Source organism: Manis javanica, chromosome 4 (assembly GCF_040802235.1).
Source record: "Manis javanica isolate MJ-LG chromosome 4, MJ_LKY, whole genome shotgun sequence".
Classification (NCBI taxonomy): Eukaryota; Metazoa; Chordata; class Mammalia; order Pholidota; family Manidae; genus Manis; species Manis javanica.
The window spans coordinates 109,726,545-109,745,121 of NC_133159.1; the positions used below are offsets into that span (position 1 = coordinate 109,726,545).

An 18,577-nucleotide genomic window follows, 5' to 3' on the forward strand; every position below is an offset into this window, starting at 1 on the left:
GCCCTGTCAGTCTTCTTCTGCCAGCCCCACTACGGCGGGCTTAGGATGGGGGTTGTTTGTCCAGCCTCCCCTTTGGGTGGCTGGGCAATTAGACCCCCAGTGGCCTTTTTTTGTGGCATCTGGGGCATGGGGTGGTAGGAGATCTGGGGGAGGGGCACACCCTTGATGAATGTCATTCTTGTCCACACTTGAAACAAGCTCCTGGGGGGCGCTTGTTTGTAGAAGGGCGCCCAGGTTGTGGTTTTATCAGCTGGGCCAACATTTGGAAATTGGCCTGATCAGCCTTTTGTTTACAGCGTTCTCTCTCCTCCTCCCGGTTATGGAAGACTTTAAAGGCCACTGTTAGGATCTCAGTCTGTGGGGTAGTGGGGCTCTGTTCTAACTTTTTGAGTTTAGCTTTAATGTCAGGGTAGCTTTGAGCTAGGAAGTATGTCATAAGGACATGTCTTCTGTCAGGCGTTTCTGGGTCTAGGCTGGTATACTGTAATAGGGCTTGAGTGAGTGTCTAAGCTACGTCCCAGGTGGGGGGGGTGCGATAATTTTGGGAGGCCCTCGGGACCGAGTCTGAGCGGGACTGAAGGGTTCTGGCTCAGTCTGTAGGGGAGTGACGCGGTCCAGCCGTGCCTAGCTGAGCAGGTCCTGAAGTGCGGAAGGGGGGCAAAGAAAATAAAGAAAGATAGAAAGAACTGGGAGGGCTGACACTCCCACACGTCACCAGCCAGCAGCCCAGCTGCTTGCCTCTGCCACTCCAGTTGGGTTTAAACTCATGTCTCTGAGGTTAAAAGTCCCACACTCTACCAACTGAGCTACAGCAGGGCTCTAGTTAGTTGCTTATGGAATGCATAAACAGAATGTTCTTTGTTCTCCATTCCTGCCACATTGGCAAGTGGGGGAAGAGCATAGCTAGAAACAGGGGCGGTGTTTCTACACATCTTCAAGGTCTCCCTATTTTCAGAGTGAGGAGTCTTGGCTCGTCTTCGAGGACAAGATATGTTTTTATGGACAGATAACTTCCAAGGACTGCACCGGTTGTTCTCAAGCTTGTGCTTTCCCATGCTGTGTTCAGACATGGGGGAAGGTGCTTTCCCATTCTCCCTACAAACATATGAGAAGACAAAGGCAGTCCCTAACAGGGGAGAAACAGGTGATGAGGGCAAAGATGGAGGAGGCCCCCGGGACTTAGTTAAAGGGGGGCTGAAAGGCTCAGGCTTAATCCACAGGGGACAAAGGCGGAGGAGGTGAGATGGGGGAGGATATTGTGGGAGAGGAAGGGAGAAAGGCTGTTGTAGGAGAAGAAGGGGAAGGGAGTGAACAGGAGGCTTCTGCAGGGGCAGCGGCTTGCAGGCTAGGAGAACTTGGGTGGGGAGAAGGAGGCGGAAAGCTTCGATATAGGGAATCTCCTTCCATTTTTTTCAGGTGCTGGCAGTAGTTAAAGAGATTGTGAGTGATGTTAGGATCAAGAGTTCCCCCTGCAGGCCATTGGTTGTTATTGTCTAGGGGGTATGTCGGCCAATCTTGGGAGCAGTATTTACGGAGAAGTTTTGGTTTTGTATCAGGTGTCAGGAAGAGGGTGGCTAGATACTTGAGCAGGCATTCAAGAGGTGAACTTTCAGGGAGGGATGAGGAGGCTCTCATGGCTGAAGGACAGAGAAGGAGACAAACAGGGGAAGATGAACGGAGATCCTCGGGCTGGAGGCAGACCGCAAGGAGACAAAGGGCGTCTCCGATGATCCTTGGTGTTCTGCGGAAACTCGTATACGAGTCGGAATTTCTTAGGAAGTGTGGGTCTTCACCCAGACTTCCCTAAGAAGGCAGAGTGCTGGAGTCATGAGGTACCTAGTACTAGGAATTTTCGGTGGATGGAACGGATTTCGGCAGACAGAACGGAAGGATGAAGGGGGAAAAGGGAGCGTTCTCATCCACAAAGGAGTCAGTCACCTCATTTATGGCTGTTGGAGGAGGGGCCTGAGGGCCTGTTGCAGCTGTGAATGCCTGAGGCGGGGTTTATGGCTGTTGAGGGGGGGCCTGAGGGTCTGCAGCAGCTGTGAAGGCTGAAGGCAGCAATTTATGGCTGTTGGAGGGGGGCTTGAGGGTGTGCTGCAGCTGTGAAGGCCTGAGATGGTGATTTATGGCTGTTGGAGGGGGGCCTGAGGGTCTGCAGCAGCTGTGAAGGTCGGAGGTGGCAATTTATGGCTGTTGGAGGGGGGCCTGAGGGTCCGCCGCAGCCGTGAAGGCCTGAGGCAGGGAGAGTTCCCTCCTCGTCCCTGAGCATCAGAGCCTTGCCAGACGATCACGGTCAATGGCACTGTGATAGCTCAGGGAAGAGTGGCCTACTCCGGGGGAAAACTTACCTAAAGGCCAGAGAGGAGTGGTGAGTGTGATGAGCCAGCACCGGAGAAAGAGGACGAGGGCAAGCTGCTGCTGGTGTCGGGGGTAAGACAGGGCCCAGTTGGGGTGCCCCGTCTCCCAGGCACCAATGAAACGAAAGGAGTGACACACGGCAGCAATTCACCGGAGAATTCCGCTTTATTAGGGAAAGGTGCTGGGTTATATAGTAAGGGGTATGAGGTGATTGTGGTGTCACTTCTCCGGGTCTGGTGGCTATTGGCTAGGTGCTGGGAGTGGGAGAGGGGAGAGAGGTGATTGGTCTTCAGGTGGCTCCGTCAGGTACCGAGGACCCAGAAGAGAAGCCGGAAGTTCGCCATCTTACTGGTGGGGGCCCTTCAATTATAAATGGTTAGCATAATAAAACATGTGCTACTCTTCTTTATCTGGGGAACATTAACTGATTTTACTGAAGAATTATTCTAGAGCTCAATGTTTAACATAGAGTTTTAGCAGGGGAGTTTCCTTGCATGTAGGTACATTGCTCTGACTGCAAATATCCTGCCCTGCCCCCTCTGGAGACCCTCACCCTACTCTAACTACATCCATGGTCCCTGTCTCACTTGCCCAGTCTTACTGTTGACAAACAGCAGAGGTGGAGTGAGGGCCTATACAGGCCAGTTGCAGAGCCTGGATTCTGATGATAAGAAGAATTTCTGGCAATCACAATTTGCTGTCCTTTCCACAGCAGGCCTGACATGGTGACACAACCTAGTACACTTGCATATTGTGGCACAAGATTTTGCATCAAGACACAGCACAATACAGTAAACCCAGAGGAACTTCAATTTATCTTTAGTGACCCAGATTAGATCTAAGAAAACTAGCCAACAATGACAGAATACTTAATTCACCTTAAAGAGTGGTTAAATTTAATTCTCAGTTTGCTTTTGAATTTAGGTTCAACCAAACCTCCACCTTTAGTGTGCATTAAATGAATGTGGCCATTGCCAACTTTTTCATCTTGAGTTTCAAATATTGGCTCTGGACCCACAGAGCTAATGGCCCTTCATGAGTTCAAGCAATTCAAGCAGTTGAGGGTGTGTCCTGGCCTATGAGGTCATTTCTTCAAGGCATAAGGCTGCCCTGGGTGTCCCTGATGGCCCTCTGTCAATAGATTAGGGTCTATGAATTGTTTCCAGCAACAGTGGTGGACTTGGGCAGATCTGTCTCCAGCAGAACCTTCCTTGTGATGAGCTTGGTATTTGTGAGATGCTGGCCAAGATGAGCAGAACCTGTGGCTGTGAAAGAAAGTGTAGTTGCCAGATGTAAGGAGGAATTTTGGTTAACTGGCATTAAACAGAACTTTCTCCATGCATCCATGAGTGGAACATATCCATCCTAGTAGCCAGGTCTCTACAATACCACTTCTTCAGTTTTTTCATATCTAGCAGTTAACTGTCTGCAATGCATGGGGCAAAAATGTGATCCCGCCTTGGGGCAAAAAACGTTTGAAGCCAAAACCAGTCAAAGGGAAAACGAAAATGGGGAAAACCTGTTTATTGCTTATAAGCAGTCATCTACTTCTTGCCCATTTCTCTCCTGACCTGGCTGCAAAATGACTCCACCCAACCTCTCTCATCCATATATGCCCTCACCCCCCCTCGTAATTATCTATTGATATGGAGATAGGCTACTTCTCTCCACCTCTTGGAAACACCTGTTGATATGGAGATGCACTAAGGCCAGGTGAGAGATTCTGGAAATATTGCAATTTTACCCACACTGTCAAATTAGAAGTCCATCTTGTTTTAGTCTTTAAAGCCTTGATATAATTTTTCAATTGGCAAAAATAAAAAACAATCGAACAACTTGTGAGGATCTACCTCTTCTATAATCTGAGGTAATCAGGTACAGCTGTTAAGAGTGTGGGTCCTTGAAATCATATTGCCTGAGTGTAGGTAAAATTGTAATATTTCCAGAATATCTCACCTGGCTTTAGTATATCTGCATATTAATAGGTGTTCAGAGATGGAGAGAAGTTTGGTTTTAGTGCATTTGCATCATTCCTCAGGGGTGAAGAGAAGTTCATCTCCATATTAATGGGTAATTACCTAGGCAAGGGAGGGCTTATCTGTACCTGAGAGATGGGGGAATGGTTGGTTTTGCTTCTGCTGGAGCAGGGAAGAGAGAAGGCCTACACTGTAAGCAATAAACAGGTTTTAAATTTAATTTCTTCCTTTGACTTATTTCGGTTTTAGAGGTATTTTGCCCTGGGATTTCCTTTCCCTGGACTTACACTGAGTCTGAATCCTGGCTCTGTTACTTACCAGTTGTGTAACTAACATAAGCTCTTGGTGTCTCAGTTTCTTCATTTGTGAGATAGGAATAATAATAAGTGGATCTGTGAGGGTTAAGGGTGCCTCATAATCCTACCTCAACAACTATCTTTAACCCTACTTCCCATCATCCTCAGTTAGTTTAGTGTTGTGTGTAACTGAAGTTGCAGCAGAGACATAAATGGAATAATCACTGTTAGCAAAAAGTTAATGATTTATTTTGGATCTCCCTTCTTCTCTTTGCTTCTTGCACTGCCATGTCACAGCTCTCTCCTCTCTGTGCCAAATGGCCTCTTCCTTTGATTAATATTTTAAGTTTATTACAAGTCAAACTATAGATATCAAAAAGGAAAGTAGTAATACTTAGCCCAACCACACTCAAATGAGGCAGATACTGGGCTGTGGTGGTGTGGAGTATTTTGTAAAACACTTGGCCTTGGGGACAGATTATGAGTCATCCTCATGCTGGGTGGGAAAAGGGCAACTATTGTCAATCAGCAGACCAGTAGTTGAGTTGGGAAACTCCTCTCATTCCTGCAATAAATCAGAGCTATCTCAGATCGGAGGGTTTGGTTGTACTTTTCATTCATTTGTTGTGTGAATATTTTCTCCTATTTCCTCCTCTGGTAGAGGGAGCTATAAATACCCTTTGCTCTTTCCTGTACATCAAGAAACTAGAAGTGTAGTTTTGGTAAAATTAAGGTCTGTTTTCCTGTGAAATCTTGGTACAACTACTTAGCTAAAGGAACTTAGTGAGTTTCATCTGCTATCCCCTGTCTCTTCACACACATACATTGTCCATAAATAGGGCGTGCTGAAACATATTATTCAGCATTTTCTAATTAGCTGGTGCTAAGCACATGGGAGGACATTTTTCAGATAGAAGAGTTTAACAACTATAGGCATCATAATTTCAGGATGGAAAATTTGTACTAGATATGTGTCCTCTGGACTTTACTAGCTGGTTGAAATTGTTGGGGGAGAGGCATTGTGTATTTTTCTTGGTTCTTGTCCCCGCCATGACAAAGAATTGAAGGGCAGAGATACAGTAGTGAAGCAGAATAAAAGTTTTATTTAAAGTTACTTAGAAAGTGCAGGTGACCTCAGAGAGAGAGGAGCACACTGAAAGGTTGGAGAGAAAGAGTTTAAAAGTTTACACACTTAGAAAGAGTGGGCAACCTCAGAGAGAGTGCCCTGAAAGGTTGGGGGTTCCCCCTTTTAAGGATTTTTTAGGAATGTGACAAAGGGCTAGAGGTGTGAGCTTGTTAAATGGTCTCAAGTATCTTTGATGAGACATTAAATTTCTTATCAGTCCTCTAGGTAATTCTGCAAAAATTAGCTTAACACAAGAAATTTACTGCTTTGGTCCTCTCCCAGGATAACAGCTTCCTGATTTGGGAGCATATCAGTCAAGACTGTCTGCTCTTCCTCCAAGGTGGGCAGAGTTATTTGTTTGTTGTTTGCTAAAGAGTATGTTAATAATCTTTCTTTTTAAACTTCCTGGGTTTTTTCAAAATGCAATTTTGGTTTTAAGGTGGGATCTCCCTGTCTTTATTATGCTGTTTATAGGTGGGCCTTTTGGCAGGCTAGAGTTAAATCTTACAATGATCTAATTGATACAATGAAGACATAGGCTGTGCTCAGATATTTTTCCTTATCTGGGAAATATTCAAACATTCTAGGCCAAGTTGCTCCTGACCTTTTGAGCTTTAACTGATTAACTCATTAACTCTGAGACTTTTCTGGATTTCTAGTTTTAACTGGTTAACTGAGTCCTTTCTAAGGGGCTTTACTGACCTTGTTCTCTTTCCACCCAGCTCATATCTATTTTCCTGCCTAAAAAAATCAGTAAATCTGCATCAAGCAACTGAGAAGCAGAGTTATATGCTCTCTCCTGATAGGATATGCCATAGCCTCAAATGGTTAGTTTCAATTAATAGTACTTGGTCATCATTGACTATGCATAGCATATTGGGCAGGAGCAGAATTTAGACATGCCCTCTAGGAAAGACATGTTAATAAAAGTCAGCCACTCCATCACCTAACTCCGTCTTTTTGTCAACATGCCCAAGGCATCATGTTAGGCTTTAAGCAGGGATATAGATACACTAAAACACAATTCCTGCCTTCTAAGAGTTTCTAAATCTAGGTGAGAGGAGATGAAAAAAGGCAGAACAAAATAACTAGCAAAGATATAATGCACAAGATAATATAAAATGAATAGTATCAGCAAAGAGCAACATGTGTGTGGATGAGAGAGAAATCACCATGGGCTTTGTGAAGGAAGAGGGGTTTGAGATGAGCCTTGAAGGATGGGTAGACAAGAGGGAGTGTGAAAGGGTATCTCACTGTGACCCTCCTTACCCAGAATGACTCAGGAGACACTGGTCCATACAAGAGATTTTATAATCTGAAAGAGAAAGTGGCTGCCCCCAGAGGGGGAGGGGGAAGGGGAGGGGGAGGGGGAGAGAGGGACAGAGAGACAGAGAGAGAGATAGGGAGGGAGGAGGGAGGGAGCAGTGTGGTGCAGAGCCTTGTGCCTTTTATTGTGGAGGATCCACTTGGCTGGTTATCTTGGGGGTGGGTCAGGATGTTTAGAGATAAAGTGGGGTAAGCCCAGGCAAGCTCCAGGCAAGCCCAGGCATGATTCTCACCAGCTTATGTGCTTGGGACCATGGGGTAAATGGAGGATAAATTACTATTTTCTTACATTCCTCCCTTTTCTGTTTTATAAGTGGTAGAGGATTTGGGAAGGGATGAAGGTCAGTCTTCAGTAACTGCTTCCTGCTGATTAGGGGCAATGAAGTTCATTTTTGTATTGATGAGGGGCAGTCCTCAGATGAGCCCTTGGTCTGCAGTGGCGGTGGCATGTTCCAGGTTTAGTAAGGATTGTCATCTTTGGAGAGGGGTTGGTAATCCTGTAATACAAGCTGGTTAAAGGTTTGGTTAGAAATTTTTTGCATTTGGGCTGATTTCTATGTTTACATAGGGTGGCTGAATTATAGCATTCTTTGGGGACATACGTGTAGGCAGAAAGAGAAGAAAGGGCTGGAGTTGGGAAGATAGGTCTGGTGGGAGAGTAAGTTGAGAACAGGGCTAATAATCCTGAGGCATGACACACGGCGGTTGTAAGGGAGGTCTTAGGACTCAGTGCTGGCAGGAACTTCTTCAGTGATGAGTGGAAGTGAAGATGAGCGCTGTGAAATGCAGAGTAAGAGGTCTCATCAGGGTGGAGGGGTAGGAACTTGTGGGAGATTTGGAACTAAGGGGAGATAAATGGCTTAAGGTGGGAGTTGTGTATCTAATGGGGAAGACCCTGGAGTTTAACTGCGGTTGGCGTGGAAAGGATTACTGTGTATGGTCCTTGCCATTTGGGAGTTAAGATGGTGTCTTTGTTGTTTGGAATGGGCATGGTTTGGAGAAGTTTTTTCCTGTCTATGGTAATGGCCTTGTAGCCCGGGGAGAGCTGAACTCCCAGGTATGTGACCTGAGTGGCAGGCAGCTGAACTTTGGAGGGTGAAACCTGATAGCCGTGTTCTGAGAGAAAGTTTAAAAGGAGAATATTATCTTTTCTTTTTTAGGAGAGCCAGGGAGGTTTTTATTGAGAGAGACAGTGAGGACAGACAGAGCTCCTGGCTCATGCCAGGAGGGGGCAAGAGAGCCCCAAGGAGAATAGTATCCTGTTGAGAGGTTTGTAGGGAGGGATTACACAGGAGAAGATCATCTACATATTGAAGGAGGGTGGAGCTCGAGAGAGTAAGGAATTTGGGGTCTTGTGATAGAGCCTGTCCAAAAAGGTGGGGACTATCTCTAAAGCCTTGGGGAAGGACTTGTTAATTGTTCTCTGAATATTAAAAATTAACTTAATGTAAGGAATTTCCTGCCTTGATTTTTCTCTGGGACACCACTGCCTTGGTCCGGGAGCACATCAAAAGACTGCCTGCCCAGCCCCCAAGGTGGGCTGAGGTATTGTCTATCTGCTAAAGAACCCTGCCTCTTAAACTTCCTGGGTGTTAAAATGCAATCTTATCTTTAAGATGTGAAAGGGCAAGCTCCCAGATTCCATTTCAGCCAATTGGGACCCGGATCCTACCTCAGCCAATCGGGACCCGGATCCTGTTTCACTCAATCGAAGCTTGGTATCTCTCCTCTCCAGTCAGCAAGGAGCTCACCCACCACCCTTAGACCCTGCCAATTGACCAGAGCCACGACCTTTCACCTCACCAACTACCCCTAGATCCAGCCAATTAGCCAGAGCCATGACCATCACCCCACCAACTGCCCTAGAACCCCATAAAACCTTTGTGGTATTGAAACTCGCTCTTTTTCTCTGGCGTCTTGCCACTGCGTTGGTGTAGATGAGAGGCTGAGCTCGAGCTAGCTCGAATAAAGGCTCTTTGCTTTTGCATCGGTGTTGGCTCCTTGGTGGTCTTCTGGGATTCACGACTTTGGGCACAACAGATGGAATTCTTCCTGCCTTTTACCATGCCATCTACAGCTGGGTCTGCATGCTAAGTTAGTTACTCAGTTTGCAGAATCACCTCATCAGATCTGGGGGAGGAAAGACAGCACATAGGTCTGGGCCTTTTAGTATGCTAAAGTGATCTTACACATGATTACAAATGATTAGCATAATAAAACATGTGCTACTCTTCTTTATCTGGGGAACATTAACTAATCTCACTGAAAAATTATTCTAGAGCTTAATGTTCAATGTAGTTTTAGTAGGGGGGTTTCCTAGTATATAGTTACATGGCTCTGACTGCAAATATCCTGCCTTGCTTTTTCTGGAGGCTCTCACCCTATTCTGTCTGAGCTCATGGTCCCTGTCTCATTCCCCCCTCTACAGGTAGAGACCCTAGCTGCTGCTAGGGAAAGGGAGTGACAACCGCTCTGGCTGCTTAATGCTGAGAGGGGCCACAGTACAAGGTGCAGTTAGGTCTCCATCAGTGGTCAGTTGAGAGGGCCTCGGAAGATTGGCACTTCTATTGTGGGTTCCATTTCTATTACTATTTGCAGTTTAAAATTTTATGGCTTCTAAGCAAGATAGAACAAATCGTGTTATTAGGTTATGTAGGAACATCTGGAGTTGGATTTTCCATTCTGGAAGGACAAACTTGATGAGATTAAGAATGCATGGCTGAATATGAGAACTAGAAATATGAAGAGTCTAATTGAGAATCATAGCCAGGTATCATGGGGAAACTAGAATTCTGGATTGAGTTTACATCTCAATGACTAGTATTAGGATTTAGTGTAAGATAAATTCTAGCTGGAGTAAGCAGGCAAAGAGAGGCAACAAAGGGCCAGGTAATTTATTTAAATACCCCCAGGTGATGTTTTCTTGGCCTGGGTACTACAAGCCAGAGAAGTCACACCCAGTTAGGGAGGTGGGGCGCTTATAAGGAATTAGGAGGGGGAGGAGTGGGCAAGCTATCCTAAGCAGTGTTGAGAGGTATGATTGGCTAAAGGTGACATAATAGTCAACTAGAAACTTTTTTTCCTTCCAGAGGGAGGAGGCTGACATCCGGGTCTTAGTTGGCACATCAGGATGGAATTCAGGGAGAGCTGTCCCCTTTCCATATATGGCATGGACTTTGGGGTCGGGTCTGTTCTCCCCCTATGGCATCTCTCTGTTCTGTTTGCATGTCCTTGTTTTTCCTTTCTCCAGCCTAACATTTAGTATAGATAAGACTGCATTATTGAAACAATACTTTTCTCTAAAATCATCCTCATTTCTATTAGAAGTAGACAGATTAAGAAAATAATTAACAGATGGCTTGATTATTTGCATAAGAGCAGCAAGAAGAGTAATTGATTACATAGGATCTTATAATGTGGTTTGCTGAAACTTTTTATAAGGAATTTCAGATTGGACTTTTAAAGGCTTCTCGAGGCCATAAAGTCAAGCCAGACTTGCCATCAGGTTGTGCCTGCAGTACCTGTATATTTGGGTGAATTCCTCTCTCCTTGAGTTTCCCAAGACATTCTGAGGTTCCTGCACCTGCCAGGAAGTGACCTTACTTACTCACCTGGTAAGGCTGCTGGGTACCCTGTAAGCAAGGTACCAGGCCAGTTATTCTAAGGGGCTTTGTTGGCTTTATAAAGTCAACCTTAGTTCCTTAAAGCTGTCTGTTCATATCTGAATTTATGCACATGTCTCTCAGGTATAACATTCCAGTCAAAGCCTTGGTAATATAAAGAGTGTTTTTAATTGGTCTTATTACAAGGAAAGCAGACTCTTATTGAGCTTATGCAAATAAACATACTGCCATGAAATATAAAAAAATACTCACTGAAACTTTTAAAATTCTGGAAGTGTCAGATAGAAAGATAAATGTTTCAATTCTGCTTATAAAGGTATTATTATTTATTAAACTGCTCTCAGCTTAAGAGAAAAAGTTTAAAACACGTTATCAACAACATTTGAAACAAAAAGCCACAAAATCATTTTCTTTAGTTTACTTAATCTTATGTAACTAATACCTGCTCTGTTGAAATCTAGTTTTTACTAGTTTAGGATATTTGTTCTGCTGGAATTTAGTTTTTTTACTAGTTTAAGAGTAATAAAACAGTGACTGTAAGTGACAAAAGACAAATGACAATGGTTAAAGATCTGATGAGAGCTTACTGTAAGGCAGTTGATGTAAGGAAATTCATATATTTCCTTACATAACATATATTTCCTTCCCATAACATAAAACATTCAGTAACAAAGTTTAGCATCATTCCTTTGACAGTGCTTTCCAGGTAATTAAGCAGGTAATTATATATCAGATAAATAAGCCAAATTAGCCAAGTAACTTTCCTCAATGAGAAAAAATTCTTCTGACATGTTCCAGGGGCCCTCTGGAAAATATCAGAATTAACTAAAAGTAAAAAACACCTTTCTGGGGGCGGAGCCAGGATGGCGGCATGAGTAGAGCAGTGGAAATCTCCTCCCAAAAACACACAGAGCTATGAAAATATAACAAAGAAAAATCTTCCTAAAATAGAGACCACAGGACACAGGACAACATCCAGACCACATCCACACCTGCAAGAACCCAGCACCTTGCGAAGGGGATAAGATACAAGCCCCAACCCGGCGGGACCCGAGCGCCCCTCCCCCTGGCTCCCGGCGGGTGGAAAGAAACCGGAGCGGTTTTTTTTTGGCGAGTGCTTTTTGGAAGCCTTAAAGGGACGGGCCCCCGTTGCTAGGGAGGCAGGGTGGCGGGACCGGTGAGCAGGTGCCTGGGACTGGCGCCTGAGGACAAAGAATATCCCACGTTTTTCCCTGCAGGACCGGTGGGCGGGTGCCTGGGACCGGCACCTGAGGACAGAGGAAATCGCACGTTTTTCCCCCTTTTTTTCCCCTCTTTTTTGCGAGTGCTTTTTGGAAGCCTAAAAGGGACAGGGACCCCGGTGCTAGGGAGGCAGGGCGGCGGGACTGGTGAGCGGGTGCCTAGGACTGGCACCTGAGGACAAAGAATGTCCCGCGTTCTTCCCTGTGGGACCGGTGGGCGGGTGCCTGAGACCAGCACCTGAGGACGGAGGAAATCGCGCGTTTTTCCCCTTTTTCTCTCTCTTTTTGGCGAGTGCTTTTTGGAAGCCTTAAAGGGACAGGGACCCCGGTGCTAGGGAGGCAGGGCGGCGGGACTGGTGAGTGGGTGCCTGGGACCAGCGCCTGAGGACAAAGAATATCTGTGAGGGCTGGGCCCCTGGCCAGGACTCGGTCCCGGGGCTGATCCACCGCAGCTCCCTTGCCCAGTGGCAGTTCTAAGACCTGGTATTTTAGCCTCGTCACCAGCTGGAGAAGATGGCGCCCATTTCCTGCTCACCACCCTTTCCCCTCTTCCCTGTTGGGGATTGGCCCAGCAGACTTCCGTACCCGTGCACAGCTCGTGCTGCCCGCTTAGAGTGGCGCGTGACACCTATCCGCTTAAAGGTCACGCATGATACTGTCCCGGATTGGTTGGGTGACTGAATATAAGGGAGCCCACCGGGAGGGAGGAGAGCTTCCCAACAACTGCTGTAACCGCCGTGAGAGATTAGACAATAAAGCCTAGAGAAGAATCAAGACTTTGGGCGTGTTGCCTCGGCCCCTGAAGGGTCGCGACAAGTGGTGCTGAACCCCGGGAATCGCTAAACCTCGTCGCGACCTGATCCGCTGACCCTGGCGCCTGCCAATGAAGTAGAGCTTGTAACTCTTCAGGAACATCACTGGACGCCGTTCGGTCGGCTGGCCAGACTGGGAGAGGGAACCGAGGAGGGTGAGTGGATCGGCAAGTAAACTGAAAGTATACGTGGCAGGGCAGATGGCAGGCAGTTGCGGTGGGTGTTTATGTGTAGTGTGTGTGTCCTGTTAGTGTTTGTGACATTGTTTATTATAATATATGGAATGAAGAGGCGCCAGTGAAGGTTCGCAGAGCAGCGACGAAATCAAAAGGTTCGCAGAGTGGCGACGAAATCAAAAGGTTCGCAGAGTGGCGATGAAATCAAAAGGTTCGCAGAGTGGCGACGAAATCAAAAGGTTCGCAGAGTGGCGATGAAATCAAAAGGTTCGCAGAGTGACGACGAAATCAAAAGGTTCGCGGAATTAGCGACGTAGTCCATTTAAATTATAACTAGGATACTTGCCCCTTTAGAGAGAGGATGGGGACGGAAGCCTCTAGGGTTAGGGCCGAGGAACCTCTGAAAGCGCTCCTTAGAGCTAATGGAACCCCTTTGAAAACGAAGACTGCCAGGGCATTCCTGAACACTATGGAGAATCATGCCCCATGGTTCTTAGATGAAGGAAAGATCACCAGCCCTTTATGGGACAGGCTGGGGGATGACCTACGCCGGGCAGACAAGAGGGAGCCCCTTCCACCGGGGACAATCCCTATTTGGGGTCGAGTAAAAAATTGCCTGAAGGGACAGAAGCCAAGCTGCCGAGAGGCCATCCAAGAGGGGGAGGAAATATTAGAGGAAGTACGAGAAGAGCGTGCCTCCGCAAAGGCATCGGAAGGGGGATCTGAACAGGGACTGCCATCTGATGAGGATGAAGACGGGGAACTTTCAGGGGACAAACTAGAGAACAGGTTTAATAGCAGAGCATCATGCCCGTCATTATATCCCTCCCTTGAACCGTTGAGACTCCAGCCAAGGGAGGAGGGGGAGGCTTACCACACCCCCCTAAAGGCAGATAATGCCAAAGCAGGGCTAGTAACTTCCTCAGCCCCCATCGAACCCTCACGATTAAAACCAGGACCATTCACTTCATGGCCCGAGCCATCACCTTATCAGCACTGTCACTGTAAAGATGGCTGGGCGAGGTGGGTATGCAGAGAAGGGCAGGCAGCGTTCCCTGTAATAGAAGACCCGAACACTCAGCAAAGATATCATCAACCCATAGACTTCAAAATAATCAAAAGCCTGAAGGAGGCCGCCACCACCTATGGGCCTCAGGCCACCTTTACAGTGTCTCTGGTAGAATCAGTGGCCTCTTTGAACTTAACCCCAGATGACTGGGCCAATGTCGCCAGGGCGTCTCTCTCCGGAGGCCAGTATCTGACTTTTAAAACTGCGTGGCAGGAGTTTTCCCAGGATACTGCACAGCGTAATATTGCAGCAGGGAACCATCAATGGAACCTAGACATGTTAATGGGCTCTGGACCCTACTTAGGGCAGCACAATCAGGTCAACTACCCTCCCGCGGTTTACTTACAGATTTCCACAGCCGCGGTCAGAGCTTGGAAGACCTTACAAGGCACAGGGGATCTACAGGGTCAGCTTTCTAAGGTGTTGCAGGGGCCTAATGAGCCCTATGCAGATTTTCTCGCGAGGTTGATGCAAACTGCCGGTAGGATCTTTGGAGATGCAGAAACAGCCATGCCCCTAGTCAAACAGTTAGCATATGAGCAAGCAAACAAATGGTGTAAGGAAGCCATTTGGCCATGGAAAAATAAAGACTTAAACACCTATATTAAGGTATGTAGAGACATAAACGATAGTGTAGTTCAAGGGCAAGTGATGGCCGCTGCAATAACTCAAGGACTGCGCAATGTGCACGGCGGAGCCACCCCTCCAGGGGCATGCTTCTATTGTAAGCAGCCAGGTCATTTGAAGAGGGACTGCCTCAAGCTAGGGGGACCAGGAGGTAATGCCGCACCCATCAGGCAACCTCAACTGTGCCCTAGGTGCAGAAAAGGGAACCATTGGGCAAATGAGTGTAGATCAGTGGCCGATGTAGAAGGACGCCCACTGCCTCCACAGCAGCCAAAAAACGGGAGGCGGGGCCCCACACCTCAGGGCCCGCAAATGTATGGGGTGATTCAGCAAATCCCCCGAACACATTATCACCTGACCGATCAGAGCACTCACAAGGAGGCGGAGAACCAAGGAGAGCCACAACAGGGAGTGCCGGACTGGACATCCGTGCCACCACCCGCCTCGTACTGACCCCAGAAATGGGAGTTCAAGTAGTGGAGTCTGATTACAGGGGGCCCTTAAAGAGGAGGGTGGTGGGACTCCTTTTAGGCCGCAGTTCCACCACTAGAGCAGGCTTGATAGTCCATCCTGGAGTGATAGATCCAGATTTTGAGGGAATAGTAAAGGTGATGGTCTCCTCCCCACGAGGCATTACCGCCATAAATCCAGGAGACCACATCGCTCAAATTCTCATGCTTCCCAGTAACCATGACAATTTTGACAGTAAGAAGGTCATAAGGGGGACCTCTGGCTTTGGGTCATCTGGGGCTCCACTAGCTTGTGTCACACTAGAATTAGGGGACCGGCCTATGTATGTAATCCAAATTAGAGGCAGGGAGTTTGTGGGGCTGTTAGATACCGGGGCAGATTGCAGCATCATCAGGGAAGAAGAGTGGCCTAAAGACTGGCCTCTAAATCGAGCTGCACAAACACTGAGAGGTCTGGGGATAGCCCAGGCACCAATGTACAGTGCAGCCACACTGCCATGGAAGGACTTAGAGGGGCATCACGGTGTTATTCAACCATACATCCTAAAAATGCCTATGTCCCTATGGGGACGAGATGTGTTAACACAAATGAATTTTAAACTAACCACAGAGACTTTTTACAGTGAGCAGTCTAATGCCATAATGAAAAGACAGGGGTACGCGGGCACTAGAGGACTAGGGAAGGATCTCCAAGGGAAAGAACAACCAATCCTTTTAGCAGGGAGACTGCCCAAAGGGCCTGGAGGACCAGGATTGGATTTTTCTTCGGGGCCACTGAGGGAAAACAGCCTATAGAAATAACATGGCAGTCAAAAAGGCCCGTGTGGGTACCTCAGTGGCCCCTCACCAAAGAAAAGAAGGAAGCAGCCCACACTTTAGTACAAGAACAGATAGCAGCTGGTCACCTCCAGCCCTCTACCTCGCCATGGAACACACCTATTTTTGTAATTAGGAAAAAGTCTGGCAAGTGGAGATTACTCCATGATCTTAGGGCAGTGAACAGACAGATGGAGCTTATGGGACCTGTACAATTAGGCCTTCCTCTCCCTGTGGCTCTGCCCAGAGGATGGAATTCAATAGTGATAGATATCAAAGACTGTTTCTTCTCCATCCTGCTTCACCCCAGAGACTCAAAGGTTTGCCTTTACCGTGCCAGCAATGAATCATAGTTGTCCCGATGAGCGATATGAGTGGATAATATTGCCACAGGGCATGGCTAATAGCCCCACCATGTGTCAGATGTATGTAAAGAAGGCCTTACAAACTGTCAGGAAACAGTTTCCCCTCATAATCATCTATCACTATATGGATGACATTTTGCTGTGCAGTGAAGAGGAGAGACAACTGGAGTTGGCTCTCTGTTTCCTGCAGGAACATTTTGAGGAGTGGAACCTTAAAATAGCCCCTGAAAAGATACAAACATCCAAAGTAAAGGAATATTTAGGAATGAGATTGGGAAACACAATGGCCAGGCCATTAAAGGTAACCATAAGGATGGATCACCTGAAAACTCTAAATGATTTTCAAAAACTACTGGGAGACATTAATTGGGTTTGTCCATATTTGAAACTCACCAGTGAAGAGCTAAGTCCCTTATATGACCGCCTGAGGGGAGAACCTGATCTGGCCTCCCCTCAGTCACTCACTGAAGAGGCAAGAAAAGCTATAACATTGGTTCAGTCACGCTTGCAGTTAGCGCAAGTCGAGCAGATTGATTACTCCAAACCAATTGCCTTCATAGTGCTCCCTAGTAATCATAGCCCCACAGGCGTATTGTGGCAAGAGGGCCCTATGCTATGGGTCTACTTGGCACATTCGCCCGGGAAGATCCTGGATTGGTATCCCCAGAGTGTGGCTGAGCTGATCTTGAAAGGTGTCAGGGTATCCACAGAGACGTTTGGTGCCCCTCCAAATACCATCATTACCCCATATACTGCAAAACAAATTGAATGTCTTACCGCCTGCTGTGATGCATGGGCTATCGTCTGCACCTTATCTAGTGCCACCTTCGATAATCATTATCCAAAATCCCCCTGGCTCCATTTTTGCCTAGCTAACCCGATCATTTTCCCTAAAACTACCAGGAGGGAACCCATTCCTAGGGCTAAGGTAGTCTTTACCGACGGCTCTAAGGATGGCACCGCCGCAATAGTTACCAATGAACAATCATGGACCCTCACATTCCCGGCGACATCCGCCCAGCAGGTAGAGCTGCTGGCAGTGGTGCAGGCCTTTAAATTATTTCCCCACGAGCCATTTAACCTCCTGTCAGACAGTCAATATGTAGTTAACTCAGTTACCATTATAGAAAATGCAGGGCACGTTAGACAGACATCGCCAGTTGCCGGAACACTTAGAAGCTTGCAACACCTTATCTGGGATCGGGTCCATCCTTTCTTTATTGGACATATCAGGGCTCATACTCCACTCCCAGGCCCGCTTGCCGAAGGAAATAGGAGAGCGGACAAACTAACCCGCAGCCCGTACATCCTGGCTTTAGCCAACCCGGTAGAACAGGCCACTAATTACCACAAGCTCTTTCATGTTAATTCCACCACCTTACGGATGAAATATCCTATTACAAGGGAGCAAGCGAGAGCCATAGTTCTCAGCTGTAAATGGTGCGTTGCTCTCCTACCCCTACCATCTCAAGGCATAAACCCAAAAGGACTACTACCAAACCACCTGTGGCAAATGGATGTCACACACATCCCCGAATTTGGGAACATGAAATATGTTCATGTGTCTGTTGACACATGCTCAGGAGTAATCTTCGCCTCCTGCCACACGGGTGAAAAAGTCCAAGATGTTATTTCCCACTGCCTACAGGCATTCTCTGCCTGGGGCATGCCTAAACACCTGAAGACTGACAATGGACCAGCATATACATCCTGACCGTTTCTGACATTTACTCAGACTCTAAACATTGCTCATACAACGGGCATTCCATACAACCCTCAAGGACAGGGTGTAGGAGAGTGCACACACAGAACACTCAAGGCCACTCTAATAAAACAAAAAGGGGGAATAGGGGCAGACTACAAATCCCCTAAAGATAAACTTAATATCATTCTATTTATATTAAATTTTTTGACATTGGACATAAACGGCCAGAGTGCGGCTGAAAGACACAGTCAGTCTGCCGACCCTGACAGGAAACCCAAAGTACTGTGGAAAGACGTGCTGGAAGGTAACTGGAAAGGCCCGGACCCAGTACTTATCTGGACCCGAGGCTCTGTTTGTGTTTTCCCGCAGGGCCAACACCAACCTATCTGGGTACCGGAGCGATACGTGAGGCGAGTGGAAAACTCAAGGACGGAAGAACAGAATACTGATGCTGATAGCGCTCACGATCCTAGGGTGGACCCTGCCGCCAGCGAGACCCGAGCAGAGACAGCTATGGGGAGTAGTAAAGGCATGGCCACTGCCACTGCCCCTGAGTAACCTATCAGCAGAGACTTTGAACAGCCTGTC

At 47.1% G+C, this 18,577-nt stretch overlaps 1 long non-coding RNA gene across 1 annotated transcript in view; it reads right to left on the minus strand.

The window, feature by feature from the left end:
- Positions 1–2,397: 2,397 nt before the first annotated feature.
- Positions 2,398–18,577, minus strand: part of LOC140848729 (uncharacterized) — a 29,139-nt gene continuing 12,959 nt past the window's right edge. The window contains exon 3 of the long non-coding RNA XR_012129841.1: positions 2,398–2,721. This is a non-coding gene — a long non-coding RNA (uncharacterized lncRNA). The remainder of the gene's footprint in view (positions 2,722–18,577) is intronic.